The sequence below is a fragment of the Panthera onca genome, chromosome B2, assembly GCF_046562875.1.
Source record: "Panthera onca isolate mPanOnc1 chromosome B2, mPanOnc1 haplotype 2, whole genome shotgun sequence".
NCBI lineage: Eukaryota > Metazoa > Chordata > Mammalia > Carnivora > Felidae > Panthera > Panthera onca.
The window spans coordinates 22,526,162-22,531,047 of NC_138343.1; the positions used below are offsets into that span (position 1 = coordinate 22,526,162).

At 54.0% G+C, this 4,886-nt stretch overlaps 1 pseudogene; it reads left to right on the top strand.

Moving 5' to 3' along the window:
- The first annotated feature begins 763 nt into the window (after nucleotides 1-763).
- Nucleotides 764-2,917, top strand: LOC132666404 (F-box only protein 46-like; annotated as a pseudogene).
- Nucleotides 2,918-4,886: the final 1,969 nt, after the last annotated feature.

A 4,886-nucleotide genomic window follows, 5' to 3' on the forward strand; every position in this document is an offset into this window, starting at 1 on the left:
TTTTTTTAGTGATATTGGTGGGTTAGAGTTTAGTAGAAATATCTGTACTGTGATGGATATATTGGTGGCAATTACCAGTGAGAAGTCTCCTTCATGGGGTCTATTTTAATGGGAACACCATTTGGGGGAGTTAGTGGTGACAAACCTATTTATTTCTCTGCTTCACTTGTTAGCTCCTTTCAGCACAGTAGGAAACTACAATCTGATGTGGCCCAGATTCCCTTCAGAATAGCCAGGGTCTTTGTAATTCTCATTAAGGTGTCTCTGGGTAGAGTCTGAGGAAGGAAGAAGGCATGTATGAGAGCACCAATGAGCTGTAACCATCTCTTTTACCTGGAGGAGGCGCTGCTCTGTGCTAAATACTCAAGAAATTAACAAACAGGGGCGCCTGGGTGGCTCAGTCTGTTGACTGTCGGACTCCAGCTCAGGTGATGATCCCCCAGTTTGTGGATTCAAGCCCCGCAGCAGGCTCTGTGGTGACAGCTCAGAGCCTGGAGCCTGCTTCAGATTCTATGTCGCTCTCTCTCTCTGCCCATCCCCCCTCATTCTCTCTCTTTCTCTCTCTCTCAAAAATAAATAAACATTTAAAAAAATTTAAAGAAATTAACAAATAACTAATGTTCCTAAAATTAACCTAAGGGGGAGTGGGGGAAACCCAGGTAGCCAAGAAGAGCTGCAGTGCAGACATGGTGGCCTGTGGAGCCTCCCCTAACCATCCAGCAGGTCCTGAAATGTAGTGAACCCCGGCTTGTCTGCTACCAGGATGGACCGCAGCGGCCTCCTGCCCTTCTAGCTCTGGTGCCCCTGGCCCTTTGGCACCTACTCCCAGAACCAGCCACTCCCACCTGCCGCAGCCCTCAAGCCATCAGCCTGCCCAGAGCCAGCCAGCAGGGCTGAGCCAGACCACAGGCCTGCCCACTCAGAGAACACCCCACCCACCTTGGCCACTGATGCCCCTGCCTCCCAGCCTGCCCCCCTCCTCTCAGCAGCAGCTGCTGGCGATGATGGGCGAGTCCTGCTGGACACGTGGTACATTATCAAGCCTGCGAATACAAAGGAGAAGGTGGCCTTTCTTGTGGCCCACCAGTGTGGTGGGGACAGCCCGGCCAGCTCCATGAAGGTCAAGGGGCACTGGGGAAGTGACAGCTCCAAGGCCAAGCGGAGGAGGCGCTGTCTTCAGCCTACTAAGGCTCCACCGGACCCAGGGGGCCTAGAGGGCCCCCTGCCACTGAAGGGGCCCAGACTCAGCTGGTGAGGATGTAGACCTGCTCTCTGTGGCCGAGATGGTGGCCCTGGTGGAACAGCGGGCCGCCCTGGCCCTACAGAACTATCCAAGCCCCGGCCGGCACCCCAGCGCCTATGGTCTCCGTGTCGGTTGAGCAGGGTGGGCCTGCCAAAGGTCTGGGGTCCAAACGGAGGTCTGGTGGCGGGGACTGCAGCCGCATAGCTGAGGCAGTGGCCCACTTTGAGGCCCAGCGGGACAGCCCTCCAGCCAAAGGCCTCCGCAAAGAGGAGCAGCCTGGGCCTGGCCCAGGGGGAGGTGCGCATCGCCTTTCCTATCTCCAACGGCCGAGAGCCTCAGGCTCCCGATGACAGCTTGCCCAACGGGAACAGCGGCTGGCCGGTTGTGCCTACCCTGGCAGCCCAGGCCCCGGGGCCGAGCCAAGGACGAGATCACCAGTGACCTGTACCAGCTCATCAGCCCCTCTCGGGATGTCCTGCCCAGCAATGTGGAGTTCCTTCTGGCTCGGGCGGATGAAGCCAGTGAGGGGGAGACCACGGTCCCTGCCAGGCCTGAGGACACTCCCCCGGCGCCCCCTCTAGCCCCTGCCCAGGACTGCGGCGCGTCAGGCTTCCACGTGGACGTGGTAGTGACGGGTGTGGTGGACGAGTGCATCTTCTTTGGCAAGGATGGCACCAAGAATGTGAAAGAGGAGGGGCGCCTGGGTGGCGCAGTCGGTTAAGCATCCGACTTCAGCCAGGTCACGATCTCGCGGTCCGTGAGTTCGAGCCCCGCGTCAGGCTCTGGGCTGATGGCTCGGAGCCTGGAGCCTGTTTCCGATTCTGTGTCTCCCTCTCTCTCTGCCCCTCCCCCGTTCATGCTCTGTCTCTCTCTGTCCCAAAAATAAATAAAAAACGTTGAAGAAAAAAAAAATTAAAAAAAAAAAAAAAGAATGTGAAAGAGGAGACGGTGTGCCTGACGGTCAGCCCCGAGGAGCCGCCCCCACCCGACTCTTCTTCCTCCAGCTCTTCTTCCTCCTGTCCCGGCGTCGGGACGGGCCCCCCGAGCCGCCCCCAGCCGACTCCCCCGCCACCGCTGGACGACGCTGAGGGGACAGTGGACACCTCCCTGTGCCGCCTGTATCGGCACGTGTCACACGACTTACTGGAGATCCGCTTCAAGATCCAGCGGCTGCTGGAGCCGCGGCAGTACATGCTGCTGCTGCCCGAGCAGGTGCTGGTGAAGGTCTTCAGCTTCCTGCCCACGCGGGCCCTGGCGGCCCTCAAGTGCACCTGCCACCACCTCAAGGGCATCATTGAGGCGTTCGGTGTGCGGGCCACAGACTCGCGCTGGAGCCGCGACCCCCTGTATCGCGATGACTCTTGGAAGCAGTGCCGCAAGAGATACGAGAAGGGTGACCTGTCGCTGTGCAGCTAGCACCCGAAGCCCTACCACCATGACCTGCCTTACGGACGTTCCTACTGGATGTGCTGCCGCTGAGCGGACAGCGAGACGCCTGGCTGCCGCCTGGGTCTGCAGGATAACAACTGGGTGCTGCCCTGCAACGGGCCGGGAGGAAGGGAGGTGAAGCCGGGGAAGGTGTTGGGGGGGGAGCCCACTGTGTCCACCCTTCCCCCCCCCCACCGCCCCTGGGAGCCCAGGGCCAAGACTGGGTCACCCTCCAGGCGGTATTGATCCCCTTCCAGAACTGAGATGGGGTTCAGGGGGATGATTGAGAAGGCACTCTGATAGATCAACCCCTATTGGTTTTCTAGTCTTCAGACACAGGGCCTGTGGACCCCTCAAGTAGGGTGGTTTTTATCAGCATTTCAATTTCTTCTCCATTCATCCCCAACACCCTCCTTGCCACTCTACACCCCAGGGACCCACCAGCAGGGAGCAGATGGGAGCTAATTTTGGTACTACTTAAAGGTTCCCCCATTCTGGCCCCCTTCTGCTGCACCCCCCCCCCCGCCCCCCCTCCCACACACACAACCCATGCCAGCCAGTTCTTTGTCTCTGGAGCTGTGTTCTCCCAAGAGGATGTAGCATGCAAAGTCAGTATCTCTCCTGACTTGCCACACCAGGGCTTACCTCCTCTTTAGGAATTGGGGGCCATCAGATCACAGATCAGATGTGGCACTTTTCACGGCAACCTGCCATTTCTAGACCTTTTCCCCATTAAAACAATAAAAAAAGAAAAATCCTTATTTTCTCCTTAACCTAAAGCTACCAGTCTCTTCACTTCCCCTAAAGAAGAGAAAATAAAGCTGAAATATAAAAATTCCCTATCTCCCATTATTTAAACTATTTCCATTGCTTCTCTATGCCCCACCTCACCCCCCAAAAAAAGCTGTGAAGCCCTTTGCCTAGCTCTTGACAGTGTGGGGGCCGGTGGGCAGGGACTGTGGGTTTGAATTTCTGGATTGTTTTTCCTTCCATTCTGGGTATTTGTTCAGGCATTGGGGTCTCTCCAGCCCCAGCCACATGAGTTTCTTTAGAATCCTTTGGACACCTGAGACCTTGATTTTTCAGGCAGTTTGCTCTGGGGTATTTTCGTTCAGGGTTTTCTTTGTTTTGTTTTGTTTTTGGTTTGGGGTTTTGGTTTTGGTTTTTTATCCTTGTGGTTCTGGAAGCTTCTGGTGTGTGTCATCTGACCAGTTTTGAATTGGTCCTTTCTATAAAATCAATATTTATAAGGCAAAAAAAAAATTTAACCTAAGGGGACCAACCCTGGTCTCTCTAGCCCAGAAAACATGCCAAAGTGTGAGAGCAGATACTGGTTGTGATCCATGAGGCTGTTTCCACAGCAGGGCAGGTAGCTGCTTTGGCCACATGTGCAGGGCAGAGGGAAGTAGCAAGGTGGTGGTTGCTTCACCCTGTTTCTTGGACATACAGATAATCATTACTGGCAGTTTCATCTTGATTCTCAAAGATAGCATCTGTGACAAGGAAACTTAGTTCTGTACAATCATGGTGGGCAAGGTTGCTGTCAGTATCAGAAATGCACATTTGTTTGTGGTACCTCAGCACCACATAATTAAGGAGGCTGAAACTATAGAGATTCTTGTGTCCATGTTCAATAGAGGCTCTTTTGGATGGGAAACTTCTTAGGTGAGCGTGAGGGTATAGAATAAAACAGAAGCAGGAATCTCCTGAAAAGTATCCTATGTCTGCCTGGGGAAGACACACTTCAGGTGATTCCTCTCCTTTCCCTTCCTCACCCCTGTCTCTCCAACAAATCCAGATGTGAACACCAAGAAAGTAGATGAACAGGAGAAGCTGGTGACCCACTAGAACGACAGCCAAACAGTGTCAACTGGACTTCCTTTTTGCCAAATAACTTGAAAATCTGATGAGAGTACTAAAGTACAGCACTAAATGGTTACTAAGCTGGTTTTTTCTTCCTGGGTTCACAATTATACCACATTTCCCAGACACCTTAAAGTTGGAGGGAGCCATGTGACATACACTTGCCAACGGAAACTGAGCAGAAGGGATGTGCCCTGGCAGGCAGTGAAGAGGTGATGTGCCTTCTCAATCTTTCTCTGCATTGGCCTTTGTTGACTGGTGAGTGGATATGAAGGTTTCCTCAAGGCCACATATTAAAGATGGCTGTGCCTCAGCACAGAAGAAAATTGGCTCCCTGAATGGCTATGTGGAG